This window comes from Acipenser ruthenus, chromosome 2, assembly GCF_902713425.1.
Source record: "Acipenser ruthenus chromosome 2, fAciRut3.2 maternal haplotype, whole genome shotgun sequence".
NCBI classification, from domain to species: domain Eukaryota; kingdom Metazoa; phylum Chordata; class Actinopteri; order Acipenseriformes; family Acipenseridae; genus Acipenser; species Acipenser ruthenus.
This window is the reverse complement of record NC_081190.1, coordinates 59,261,345-59,276,636: the sequence shown is the minus strand read 5'-3', so window position 1 is coordinate 59,276,636 and position 15,292 is coordinate 59,261,345. Positions and strand designations below refer to the sequence as shown.

The 15,292-nt window shown below is 37.8% G+C and overlaps 1 protein-coding gene across 1 annotated transcript in view; it reads right to left on the bottom strand.

Annotated features, from left to right (window-relative positions):
• LOC117408676 (cationic amino acid transporter 2-like) overlaps positions 1 to 10,442 on the bottom strand; it is a 45,361-nt gene extending 34,919 nt beyond the window's left edge. Inside the window, exons 1-3 of the mRNA XM_058997783.1 lie at positions 10,253 to 10,442; positions 6,451 to 6,535; positions 3,663 to 3,707 (exon numbers count right to left, since the gene is read on the bottom strand). The gene's annotated coding sequence lies outside the window, so the exon portion shown is untranslated. The remainder of the gene's footprint in view (positions 1 to 3,662; positions 3,708 to 6,450; positions 6,536 to 10,252) is intronic.
• Positions 10,443 to 15,292: the final 4,850 nt, after the last annotated feature.

Here is a 15,292-nt window from a genome sequence, read left to right as displayed (position 1 = left end):
TTAACAGAAAAAAACAAAACATACAGTGTGTGAATGCAACTTGACGAACCTTTGAAGGTTTTAAACTACCTTCGAAATCCTGGCTAGCGAACGACCCTTCGAACCTTCGAACACAGCCCTACATTGAATAAATACAGGGACTTTTCCTGGACATGCTTGGACATGTAAACAATATCATCAAGCTTTGGGATAGATCAGTGGCCCAAAGCAGTCCATAATTCTGAAAAAGTACTGAAAGTTATTTCAAGTGATCTGGGAAGATAGGAAACAGCACAGTAAGGTCCATTACAGCTATTGTTATAACTTATATGGACCTGATACTGGCTTGTGTGTGTTGTACAGTACAAATTGTGCTTTGCCTAGAGTAGTACTTCTTTATGTTGACTGCATGTATGTTCTTTTTTAAACAGCAATATAAGCTTAAGAGGGAAAAAAATGTACTGCATTTGAACCTTAGTACTGTAAAATTATTTTTAAATGCATTCAGTAAGAATGGCTTCGCTTAAATTTTTATTAATTAAAACAATGAAAAAAATTAAGTCTATAGATAATCATATTGTATAAACATTGCAAAATTACTAATACAGCATAAGTACACAGTATCTAGTATTGACTAATTTTATGCATTAACATTATACTGCATGAATCAGATCATATTTCTTCAAAATCTCTATATCTGGAGGGTTAAATTCAACGCTTATATCCAGTGCTGTTTGGTTTTTACTAGAGGTCCTTGTTATGCTCATTTTAATGCCATTTCAGTGGTTTTCATTTAATATTCAATTTATTGGCATTACTGCTACTGGGTTTTACCGCATGTGTTCTCTCCTATATCTGATGGGCTTTTAATATTATTGCTTCCTCACAGATTTTCAATTTAAAAGCATTAACAGAGCTTATACAGTTCTTTCTAGAAATCAGAAATCTTTTCTGGAAATTGTGTAAAAGGTGAAAGTAGTCCTCAGTAATGCCAGCCCATTAATGCTTTAGCACAGTGCCAGTGCTTTATTTCAGCTGGTCTGACAGTGTGTCAGCATATTTACTGGAGCCTGGGTACACAGTGAAACACAAAAACAATAAACCAGAGCCTGCCTCTGGTTAAAGAACATCAAGTTTCCAGAGATAAAAAAAGGTTACTGTAAATCTAGTTTTGAACCATTCAACAACAAAAAATGTACAGTAGCCACTGCCAGCTGCACTGACTTTGTGAGGGAAACCTATACTCTGTTAACACTAGTCACTTTTAAGCCAGCTTTGAGGTAGCTTGGGTCTTCTTTTGTGTAAACTCAGCCATCCTAGGTCCAGCCTAGGTATAGCCATCCTAAAATTGGCCTGCTCCAGTGGAGGGCTCTGTGACCGCTTTAGTCATTTTTTTTTTTTTTCTCTTCTGAGAACACATCGGTCCCGAGATAGCTCACGTTTGCCACTCATGGGCAACGCTCCCATTGTCGGCATCAAACAGGCACAGCCAACAGCAACGGGAAGTCTGGACTGTTACTCGGAACACGCAATCTTCAGAGAAGAAGATGTTTGAATTTTGATGATTTTATATTTTTATGGTAATTTTATGTCATTAATCAATGTGGTTGCCAAACCACACAACCAATCAGCTTCATATTAACAACAGTTAATCATGGATTATCCCTCAACATGTATAGCAATTTTCAGAACTCTGCAGTAAACGGTTTCCGATACATAGGCGTTTAAACAAATTCTGCAAAATCCAATATGGCTGCCGAACCATGTGACTTGCGCAAATTTGCTGAATATGACCGACTATCATCCATAGGCATCTACCAGTGTACCGAATTTCGTGAGTTTTTCAGCATGTTTTGGCAGGAAAAAATTAAATAAAAATAATAATCCTAACAAAAACAATAGGCTTCCCCAGCCTACGGCTTGGAAGCCTAATAATACAAAATACACACAGGGGCAGGGTGTACCCCATCACACCCCCTGAAAGGAATTATTTTGATTCATGAAAGGCTTTATTTTTTTAAAATTGTATTCTCGATAATTAAGGCTACAATTTTGGCACAGTAATATTTAGTACATTTCACAGAATTCAAGTTCATCAAATAATGTAGTTTTAGCTACATCAACATACACAAGAGCTTTTAAATAGTACACCAAATTCATTAATATAAAGACATAATACAGTCGGAACTTGTGTTTTGTTTGTTATTGTTTTTCATTGTATATTGTAGAGGAGGATTAAAAGTCAGGAGCTGTAACCACGGAGCCGGAGCTCGTCCCTCACAGCACAACACAGCACAGCACCAGCCACTCACCACTATCCCCAGAGGAAAAGAGCACATTTTTGTACACACAGGATTGTGGTTAGGAGTGTATTGTATTGTTTTCATCAGGACTATAACCTGCCGTGTTCCCCCACGATACCATTGCTGGTAGAGGGGTGGCTTATTATTATTTTATTGTTTACAAAATAAACACAGATGTTTTGGGAGAGTATACCAGTCTGGACATTGCATTGTTTTACTGCACCACTCGCATCTTGATCACAGGTACAAACTCAGCAAACTTCTGTTCTCCGATGCATTTGTTCTTCTGTCTTTAGCGGTCACCCATTTACATGCTCACTCGCTCAGCTATCTCATTCACTGACCTACATAGCTTCACGTAAATGCTTTCTGCATACACAACCAAACAATTTACAGATACAATTTACAGATACGTAGATTTGCATTTTCAGTGCATTTAAAGGAAATAAAGGAAGCGTATAAGTGTTTTTACATCCATTTTTTTTTCTAATTTACGATTTTCACAATTTCCGTGACCTACGTGACAAAATCGTAGCTTTATTGTTAGTACCATGATGCGTTGCTGATGAATACACTTGAGTTCTGGGGGGAGAACAGTACACAATTGAAAGTTGAAGCTATAAAATGAACCAGTTTTGCTTTTGTTGAATAGCGAAAATAAGTATTTTTCATGGGTAAGATATCTGAATCTTGTTTATATTTACATTTGTCCAACTGATATGTAAATGTTTACAACAGCACCTGTTTCTTCAAATGCCCACATAGCCCGAAGAAGAGGCTTTGGAAGTGTAAATTTAAAAGCAACAGGTGTTATTTCTACACATCACAGAAGTCTGGCAAAGTAGACAGTACCGATGTGCCACTTTTCAATGATTCACTCCATTTCTGGCAAAATTCTATCTTAATTCGCACAGAAGGACCACCTTGAAGTAGAAACACACAAGTGACACAAATGACAGGCTTGTTTTTTTATTTAAACACTTCTGTCTCTGTATCTTGGAGCGTGGAAATGCCTTCACGCAAGGGGTGGTCGATATGACGTCATCGGGCACGCACTACTGTTTAGGGAATATGTGTAGTCATACAGGGCCAAAGCCAGCTCAGGTCTGTGCTCAAGTGTAAATGATCGACTCTAAGCCAGCTCAGGTCCGTGTTGTAATTGTAAACGCACCTATAGCGATAACAATGCATTAGAGAAGGGTGCATTGTGACGGAGTGTGGTAAACACAAACTCCATCACGGTACAAACAGTAGAACAAACAACGGGAATTGCGAACTCTTGATTATTGTTAATATTGACTTTAAACAGTTGTGTAAAATGATTATTTAAACAGAGAAAGGCACTACGAGAGGAAAAATAATCATAAAAAATTAACCTACCTGGGTGTCCTGTGTCCCAGAGGGGCGTTGTGTTGGTAGCTGAACCTGTAAAGACAGAGAAAAGAAAAGTTGGTTTAAAATGTGTTTTTTTTTCTTTCTTACGAACAAAGTGCTTGCTTGTGTTCACTGTGTGGAATAGGTGCACATATTCAATACACCCAAATACTAGCGAGTTGATTAACGGTTTTATCATTGTTATATTACTTTGTTCATTACCAATGGTAAACTTGTGTTAGATCAGTAAAATGCATCTGCGCTGTATGGGGCAGCAGAGGGCAGCCATTTTTTGTATGCCTCCTGATACAGGCGTGAGCACGCTGAATGCAAGTCTATGGGGAACGTCCTAGGCTTTTCCAATTATTAAATTTGCATACTATGCCAAGCTTCCATAACTGACAAGTTGTGCAGGATGCTCGCCAGCATTGCTCAAAAATCTAAAAGTAGTAAATTAGGACAGGAAAGGGAAAAGTATCACCCTCAGAATGCCAAGCTCAACAGTGTAAATTCAGTTCTTGTTAAATACAGTTAGATAAAACAATCACAAGCAACCATTTTTCTTTATGAATTTGGCTTTTCAAAAAGTGCAAGTGTGCTGATGGGCTAGAACTCCATGTACATGTATTTTATCTGCTAATAACCTTGATTTGAAATGCATGTTGTGGGCAATATTTCAGATCCAACTACACATTTAAACAAGGTCTCGCCACAAACCAAAAACAAATTCTTTGAGATTCATGCAAACTCAAAAAACCCAAGGCAATTGTGTACCTGCCCCAAATATTTTCCTATTGTTCAAAATTACTGGCACTTACATAAGAAAATGTACAAATGAGGAGGCCATTCGGCCTATTTAAGCTTGTCCGGTTCCTAGCAGCTGATCGTTCTCAAAACTGTCACTCTGGGTCCTGAAGGATCCAAGTCATTTAGCCGCAAAATTATGAGAAAGTAGCCAATTCCATAACCCCACCACTCTCTGTGTGAAGAAGTGTCTCCTTCACTCTCCTGAATGTATCTCTACTTCATTTCTAACTGTGTCCTCTTATCCTGGTTTCTTTACTGTGCTTAATGTATTTGATAGGGATAACTATGTCAACTCCTTTTAAGATTTTAAGGACCTCATTATGCTTTGTTTTGGGTTAGACAGATTCAATTCTTTCAGCTGTCTTTGTAGCTCAGTCCTTTAAACCCTGGGATTAGTCTAGTTGTTCATAATTGTCTGATTGATTTAAAATGTGTTGTTTTAAAAAGCCTATTACAGTGGCATAAAATAATATGACCATTTGATGTGAATAATAATAATAATAGAACTGCATGTGTATTAAATGTCTTGTGCTCAAAAGGGAGCATCATTTCAAAGTGCCCTCACAACCAATTAATTACCACTATATTCAAGACATACAAGAGATGGGTTTCACAGATGTTGGTGAGAAGCAAAATCACATTCTTTAAAATACAGTACTGGTGACTTTTCAGCAATACTGTATTTATTCCATTGTATAAGCAGAATCAAATCTCATCACTGAGCTAAAGATAAGAATTTGCTGTCAGATAACCATTATTAGGTGGAAAGTGGTGTCACAGACATTTTCCATAACTTCTCCAGGTAAATGCACATTACCCCATATAGTAGTCTGGCCCAGCCACTATAGCACCGGATACCAGTGGATAGGATATTGTGGGTATTGTATGTACTGTTTATTATCTGGGGTCAGGTAGATGGGGAAAAGTGGTACTTGGGCTTTGCTTGTGATAGAGGTAGTCCCTCAAAAATCTCAAGTTAGGCAACAGCATCACCCCAGTTCTACACTCCCTTTTCTCACACACCTAAACCATAGTATCTCAAGCAATGTGCCTCCTAACAAGATTTCTATTCATCCAACTGCTTTAGGAGATTTCTCATGCTAAGATACACACTAAAATGAAACGGCTGTGAACCTGTGACTGAATGTTGGTAACCATTACCGTTGGGTTGTTTAAAGTACTGTATTACACCTGAATCTTGTTTCAAGGATATTTTTATATTTAGGATGTTACGCATTACTGTGAGTTACCGTTAGAGAAAAGGTAGAATAAGTGCTGTCTACGGTTTTGTAAACTGCCTTTGACAGAACTTTGTTACATTAAAAAAATGATAAAAACAGGATATGTACACGGAAAGGGACGGAAAAGGCCACATATCCAAAATAATGAATATCTGAAAATGTTTGGAACTTAATTCTGGAAACTAGTGTGGAGCACGTTCTAAATACAATCCTCAAACCTGTTTAGCAACTTTGTATCTTAAATTCCTTCAGAACAGCTACTAATTTGTAAAAATACTAGATTTGTGCAGACACCACAGTTCACATCACAGATTTAAAAAAACATATAGTAAAAATATATAATTGTCATTGCTAATAATTACAGCAGTACTGTAACAGACAATGTTTTAAAATCTTGAACAAAATTAACTGAACACGTTATTTTTTTAATAAGCAAACTTGACAAACCAAGTCATAATATGTGTTGTAAAATGTACAAAAATGAAAAATGTTAGTATCTACTACATATATACAGTATATCTTACAGTACAGTATCATTAACCCAGAATACTAAAAATCCAGTCAGACTAAAAGAAAACTGTTGTTGATTTAACTCAATATTTTGAAACTAGAGACTCAGCAGATCTTTCGTACAAATTTGAGTCTTTATACAAGCAAAACAGTGTGCCATCTGTTGTAGAATATCAGAAAGAGCAAGACAGAGAATAATGCTCTTTAGTTAAACTAAGCTGAAATTATTTACTTACTGATGCCTGGCAGCACTTTCACTGTTGCTCCAACCTGATACTGTTGCTGTACTGAATCTGCAAGCCAAACCCCTCCGAGCTGCTCCTGAAAAACAGAACACAACACCACTGTGCAGAATTCACATCATCAAATGCACTTGATTATGCATAATTATTTTCAAAGAAATCGTGTTTATTGTGTTACATCAAGAATGTGGACTGAAATCATACCGGCCTTTAAGTGCTATTGATATTGATATTAAGCAAATCAAAAGTATAGTAAAGTTCATAGCATGGTGAAGCATATGATAGAGGAATATGGTAACTGACCATGGTGACCTCTTGTTTATAATGTATAGAACATATTCAAATTGCAATACCAGTCCTAAATAGATCTATCCAGCAACATCCTTAGCCAGGTATCTGGCACAGTCTCAACCAAATCTTTTTACAAATTTACTGAAAGTCTCATTAAATAAATATCATCTGGTTCTAGTCATAAATAACCAGAAACCACAATGCTGCGCAAAGCAGAACATAAGATTTTGTGCCAACTGAGTAAGGAAAAGCATTGAAGGGAAAGCACAACTATAGAAAGAAATGTTTAATGGATGAATTCAATAAAAAAAGGTTGCAGTTTGCCCCATTCGTATTTTATGTAGGACATAGAGGTTTTGCAGGAAATTGTTAAAGGTGAATTAAAATTGTACAAATCCTTACCAAACTGCAGCATCAATAACAAAGTAAAACTAGATTGTTTTTTGTAAAGAAAAATCATATTTAATATGAATATTTTTCTCTTTACCGACTACCTACTCAGTAACTAACCCCTTTTGTTTAACATAAAAAGATTAAATATCTCCTAAAAGGGTGTACGTTTGTTAAACAAACACAGGAAGATCTGGTGTGAAATTAACCAGCAGTATCAACACCTGTAAATAACTCTGCAAATACTGCAATGTAGACATCATCTGCATTAGTGATAGGATCTAAAGCAGAAATGAACCACTGTCCATTATTTACTTAAGAACTATGCACTTAACTGTATGCTTTATCAATGTGTCAACCGGTTCAGTTAAGTATAGGCTACTGTTGGATACCTATAAGTATAAGCTACTGTTGGATATTTCTGACCATTTGTCACATTTTGCTGGCTGAGGGCAATTACTAAAATTACAAAATTCCCAAATACTAAGAAACATCTGATGGCTGATTCATGTATACCGAACATCAAAAGAAACTTATCACTATTATAACACATTTATTTTCGAAAACAAATAAGGTATATAAACGATGGACATTGACTAAATGTTTTTGGTTTCTTTTTAATGACTCGATCATTCATCCTTGACCATGACACGCTTGAGTGACTATGATTGAAGCATATGCACTTAATCACCTAATTAGTGATCCAGTTGATTGGACACTGGATATGGAGTGATTTCAGATGTTGAATTGCAAGTTTGAATAAAAGCAATACAGAAAATCACAGAAAAAAACAATATGCCACGTCTGTCAAAAGAGCAGCGCCTTCGTGTAATCGGCATGTTGGAGGCTGGACTAGGGCAGCGTACTGTGGCTCGCCGTCTTGGGTGCTCACAGCCAGCAATTTCAAACCTGGCGAGACAGTATAACCAGTCACACTCTGTCAATGACAGGCCACGAACTGGGAGACCAAGAGTCATAACACCTGCCCAAGACCAATAGATCATTTTGCAGCATCTTTGTGATGTCAATTATTAATCAGCACAATAAAAAGTCACTGCACCTGCTCTAAAACGAGTTTGTCATTTTTCGATCACATCTAGTGAATTTTATCTGTATATATGTGTAAAAGGGCGAGCAGCCCTGTATATTGTTTTGTTTATTTTAGTTTAGAACGGAGTCCCCTCCGCCCCTGTGCAGATTATTGTTTTATGTTTATTATGATTTAGTAATGTTTTGTATATTATATGCATGACGGCGAGCGCCGTATGTTTTGTTATTGTTTGTATTTTGACGGCGTAGCCGGTTTGTTTTGTTTAGCGTGGATGGGTAGCCCCATCCACAACATAATTAAAACTCGTGCAGAAGGTGGCCATCTCCCGAATTAATTAAGTGATTTAATTTGTTGCTAATCGGGAGATGGTCACCTGTTATAAAAAGCCTGCAGCTCTCTAGCTCCGAGTGTGGGTGTTAGTGAGGAGCGAAAGTGGAGAGAAAAGAAACGTGATTTAAAAAGATTCCAGGAACAGTGACAGCAACTGCCCAGCCTGACCTGGGATCGTTTTATTTATTATTTTGTGGCAGAGATTTGTTTTTGTTTACCCTTATATTTTGCTCTGTGAGCACAGTGTTTTGTGTTTAAATATTTTATTTATTTTTGTTTATTAATAAAAACGGCGGCGCAAGCCTTTTTGAACTGCAGTACCTGGTGACAGTTGTCCTTCCTGCTTCTGCCGTGACATCACCGCTCAGCCACCCTGTCACAATATGTGATAAGTTTCTTTTGATGCTCAGCATATATTAAGTGCTTCATTCACAAAAATGTTATTTCCTTGGGGGGGAAAAAAGGATGTGATTTATTCACCTGCTTCTTACATGACATATTTTATTTGTACTACATAATTGTCTCTGTTTTTCAGCATATGAAAGCATGCAGATTGAAAATAGAATCTCTGTATTTAAATTCGGTGCATTATCTGTCATTGGCGATAGTAATGGATTTATTCCTAAAAGTACATTTATATCCAGAAATCAATTCTTTCAGTTGGGGAAAATGAACTTGTATGCAAACTCTCAGTGAAAACGGATGAGCAGTTCCCTACAATGGTTGACTAATACACCAGGTGTCAGCCCTGTGAAAAGCTAAACCACAATATCCTTGTTGCCTGGGAATGTTATACAAGGGGGTTCATGGAGCCCTCTAGTGCTTGAAAACAAACACCTAAAGCAAAACCTTTTCATTGTATTCTATAACAAGACTCATATTTGAAACATCTATATATAATTATATATATATATATATATATATATATATATATATATATATATATATATATATATATATATATATATATATTATTCATGATGTATTATTTAGACGTTATGCCAAAGGATGTTCTCTCACTACAAAAATAATCATAGCGACCTTGAAGTCCTTAAATCGTTTTCTTCTTACAGTTATCTGCAGTACTGCATCAATAAATTTTTGTTTGTTTGTTTCAATCAGAGTAACTTACTAAGGGGGCAGTGTAGTGTAATACTGATAAAAAATATGGCACTAGTAATAGTACAATGCAGGGGTACTAGGAGCAGCACTAGTGCAAAGTTACTATGTCTAAAATGCTGCTGTATGTTTTCTGTCAGTGATATCATGATCTAAAAACGTTTTTTTTTGTTTTTTTTTGTAGCGTATTTCCAGGAAGAGGCCAGAATTGGGTGTATTTATGTGGGGGTCGCTATATGAGAGCCCGTCCCTAGAATCATTGAGAACGGTATGTGTCTAAAATATTGAGGCTTGAAAATATCACAATCATCATGTTGTCCCGCATAGTTCAAATTAATTCAAAACATTGTTTCATACACATACAATGAATTGCAGTTTCGACATTGTTTCGTTCCATACTCACGGGGTCGTGTGGTAACGCAGTCAAATGTACAGGTATGCTAGTAGTATGCGGTGGTGGCATAATGCTTTCTGATGGTCTGTTGATTTAACCTTTTTGAAGTCCGTGAGCACTTTCATTTTTGCAACCCTGTTTGCTATCGCACAATTTGCACTATGAACAGGACTATTATAGACATTACACCAAAAAGTTTTGCAAATGCAGTCATTACATACCTTGTCCTTTGTGAGCTTGTGTGCCAAGGCGATTATGATTCAGAAAAGTACCTCATTCACACATGAACAGAAAAGGAAAAACTATTATTAACACGGGCGCTTTTTTTTCGAAAAAAGCATGGCATGCAGCTGCTAAATTGTGATGTTTTGTTTCAAGCCAACGAATGAGTGAAGAAGAGATGGGACACAGAAAGTGGGTGGTTCGTTTGGATGTCTCGGAGTGTATAGCTGTGCAGTACTAGTGCACTGAAATTCAGGAAGATGACGAAATGAATGTAAGTTTGTAATTAGTGATTGCATTAAAATGTATGAGTAAATAAAAAGAAAAAAACGACAGAACTTCAACTCAGTTTGTGAAATGCGCGTTTAATTTCTAATTCCCCAATACAAGTCTCGGAGGGTGAACTTTCGTTTTGCTATTTATTGTCGACTGTTTCACTATGCCATGCCTTCAAAATATAGAATACTGTCTGTATTTGTCAGGTATGAAGGGACCCTCATTGTTTTGCACACGACTGTGTCGCTTCCAAACAGCAGCCCCGCGTGATGCTTTAGATCTGACCCTTACATTTTTCTCTAAACGTTTGACAATTTTTTTCTTTCTTCTGCAAGTTTTATTTATTTATTATTTAGTAAGTTAGATGGTTTTATAAAGTAAAGGTCATTGTTGTTGTACTGATCTCTTCACAGGTGGAATACACAATTAACGGGTGTGTAATTCTGGTAATTTGCACAAAAACATTTTTCAAATAATTATTGAGGTATTTTCATGGCTGCTATCTGCAATGTAGGATACCTTACTTTAAATTATATGGTTGCTGATAGTACTGTAATAAAAGTAATAGCTGCAGTGGATCCCTTATAGTTACCTGTATTAAAAGCAACCACCTGGAAGTTGGTTACTTATTCCCGGTTCCTTATTTGCGATGTAGTTGACAAAGCAGCGTGTCCTTTTTCTGTGTGTTTTAACTCACTTACACATCTTGCTCAATTAATGTATTGCTATTATTTTTTAAAAAAATATTTAAACAAAAAAAAAAAACAACGAAAATATTAATAACAAATCTGTATCAGCAGCATAGCGGTACCCTATATTACCCGCTTGTTTTGCCCCATTTACCCTCTTAGACGCCTTGCTCACTAAATATCGAGGTATCCCTAGATAGGTTATCGTCTCCTCTTTGCAAAAACACTAAAGATTTTAGTGCGCAAGCCGTACCCCACGAGCAGCAGCACCCCAAAGTGTAGCCCATTATAACCTATACAGAACGCATGGGGGGCACGTCTTTTGATGCCCCATTTACCCCCCTTAGACTGCTTGCTCACTAAATATCGAGCTATCCCTAGATAGGGTATAACCCCCTCTTTGCAAAACCACTAAATATTTTAGTGAGCAAGCCGTCTAAGGGGGTACACCGGACATGCTTTGTCAACGACATCGCAAATAAGGAACCGGGAATAAGTAACCAACTTCCAGGCGGTTTAAAAGCATAGCAAAATGTAATAAAACACAGTGAAATCACGGTAAAGCATAGAAGTAGTGAGTGTGAGATTTATGTATTTATGTATTTATTTCTAAATGAGCTGTGGGTGGGTGAGACATCTCTAGTGCAGGTTTGCTAGTGGGAAATGTACAGTTTTATTGCTGATTAAACAAACTTGTGTGGTTATTCCACAACAATAACTAAACCAAAGTAACTCAAAACTACCCCCTTGCCTTTCCTTTTAAACTATTATCAGCAGTTTAGCACCACCATCCAGTGTTGGTAGGACTACCAGTAATTTGACTTCAGAAAATATTTGTGGATGGAGAATGTTTATTTTTCTGACAGGCCTTCTGCCATGCAGTTGGTAAGAGTTAACTGATTGTTTCTATATACTTACTTTGATACCCATATTACACACTGCGTTCTCTTGTTCTTTGTCTAATGTAATGTAAAAGCGCCTGTAGCAGGGCGGTAGAGAGCCCTGCTGTGTAAATGTATTTATTTATTTTTAGAACAGGGTTTCCCCCTCCGCCCGTGTTATTTTGTATTTGTTTTGTATTATTATTATTATTATTATTATTATTATTATTATTATTATTATTATTATTATTATTATTATTATGTATAGATGACGGCGAAGCGCTGTGGGTATTGGTTTCGTATTTATTGTTTTGTTGTTTATAAATATGACGGCGTAGCCGATTTGTTTTGTTTAGTAGCGTGGATGGGTAGCCCCATCCACAGCAGTTTAAAAACTTGTGCAGAAGGTGGCCATCTCCCGAATTAATTAAGTGATTAGTTTGTTGCTAAATCGGAAGATGGTCACCTGCATAAAAGCCTGCAGCTCGCTGCACTCAAAATCGGTGTATGAGAGGAGCGAGGAGCGAGGGAAAACGAAATGAAACGAAACTAAAAGAAAAAAATATACAGGAACAGTGAAGGCTACAGCCCAGCCTGACCTGTATTATTTATTATTTTTTGTTCGTGACTTGTTTTTGTTTACCTGTTTTATTTTTGCTGTGTGAGCAAGAAGTATTTTCTGTTTAAATATTTATTTTATTTTTTTATTATTTAAATAAAACGGCGCCGCCGCGTCTTTTTCTGTTTAAATCTGCAGTATTTGGTGTCAGTGTGTTTACGTTCCTGCTTCCGACCTGACGTCACCGCCAAGCCATCCTGTCACAGTGCTAAACAAGGCTTTTTACATTTTGTGTATCTACAGTGTTGTCCTTCTGTATATCTAAAATTAAAATAAAAAGAAACACTAGCAAAGAACTTCAACACAGAAGAAAGTGGACCTTTGATAAAGCTAGTAGTTTGAATAAGAGGTAAGACTATTCATTTTCAAACCTTTCTTAGCAGCAATCCAACATTTCTATGGGAGGACCCTTATACAAGTTTACCATAGTAACAGCATAGCTAAGTGTAATAAAGCACAGTGAAAGCATGGTTAAGCACAGGCAAGCACTGTTAAAAATAGTGAGGTATGGTAACGCATATTAAAAACATGGCAAACATGGGTAAACTATGGTAAATGCATAGTATAAGAGACCTTTACTTTTATATATTAATCATTTTGCCTAAACACCCTTGAGTAAAACCATGAGCTGCAATGTGTATGAAATGCAGAAGGATTCCTGTTGAAAAATGAAACATCCTGTATGTAAATTGTTGAAAAGAGGAAGCAGAAATAATGCAAAACAGACATTTTCCTTCACCTTTCTACTATGGTGCAAGTGCTTGGTTTTGTCTACATACCCATACCCACATTATCTAACAGCAACAAAGACTATATATTTGCTTATTTATTTAGCAGATATATATATATATATATATATATATATATATATATATATATATATATATATATATATATGCAATGTCAGTGTCACAGGGCAATTGGTTATGAACCCCCAAAGTGGGTGTTAAGCCAGAAGTGGTATCCCTTCAGAATCCTAAAACTCAAAAGGGATATCAGATACATGCTTTTAATTTGTCAGATTTTTTTCTCAGTGTTTTTCTCAAAGGTATCCTTCTACTTAAATATGGCACACTTTTTGTACACTCACTAATATAATTTTGTAAGAAGTCGTCAATTTGGTTTATGCAACTGGCTGTGGTTGAGAAAGATTCTGGCTGGGGATCTCAAGCACAATAGAAAGAAAGAAACGCTGATGTACAGGTAAGTAAGCTGGGCTGAGTTGAGTGGGGGACGGAGGGGGGTGATGCTGGGACGCCACCGTCAAGCCCTCTTGAGGTGTCGTGGGCTAGTCGATGAAACACTGAGGATGGAAGGTGCCCACTTGAAGACCCCAGAGATGTACCCTACTTAGCTCAATCCAGACGGTTGTCATGCTGATGCGCTGGGGAGGCCGCACTGTGGTTGATCCCCGGAGCCAGCATCGCAGCCGCTGTGTGTGCTGATGCGCCAGGGAGGCAAAATAAGCTGATCCCTGGAGCCAGCATTACACTTCAGCCATTAACACCAGACAGAAGGATATCTACATCATGATATGGAAGGACGTGCAAATGGATGGAGACACAGATGGATCACATTAGTTTACTGCAAAGCTACGTCTTAGTTGACTATCTTGTGTATATAGAAGATCTTTGCTGAGACTGAGACTGTCCATCTGTTGGGCGACTTTGTGCCATATTTCTACTTTGAAAATTCCTCCTACAAATTTCACAAACATGCAGCCACTCCTTCCCTTCTATATCAGCAATGCAAAGTGCTGGATGCATGCACTGTTAAATACTCATCGATTGTTCCCCCAATCAACAGCCTGTCCTATGACCCCTGTGATGTATTTTTGATAGGATTTCACACTCTATCCAGCTCATAATTTTGTGAGCCATAGTCGTAACTTTGTGATTTGATCCTGACTTGGTGGGGAAGTTGAATGCTGTGGTGGACTCAGTGCACCGGCTGGGTCTGAGATTATTCTTATTTGTATTATTATTGTTTGCGGCACGGATGTAAAGTTGCCGCCATTATGTGTTATTGTTTTGTATTTTTGATTTTAAAACCTTGTGAGGATGCATGACTGATCAGCTACTGATTGTTTAACTAGCTGACAGTCACACATCCCTATTAAACTCGTGCAGACTATGGCTGAGGGGTAATAAGATAATTAATAGATCAGGTACCTTCCACTCAGCCAGAGCCACGCATGGCAGGAGATGGAGCCTGAGCGTCCGGCGTCAGGGGGAGAGGTCCTGCTGGCTCAAAGGCCGACGAATTTACTCTCCTCTGAGGGAATCTGGGTCTGGCTGGTGGAGCCTAGGAGGAATGCCGAAGAGGCCCTCCCCGATGTGATCAACCTCCTGTGGCCAGAGATGGAGAGCGATGGGAAGCCTGGGAAAAACAACACCGCCCAGTGTCCCTCCCAGACATTGCGGACATGGTAATCCGCTACCTGGCTTCAGATATGGCAGGGCTCCCGCTATCTCCAGCGCGATCGGGATAAGCCCCACCGCTGCCATCTCCAGCACCAGAAGGAGAGGAGCCATCGCTGTCGACTCCAGCACCAGAGGGAGAGGAGCCCTCACC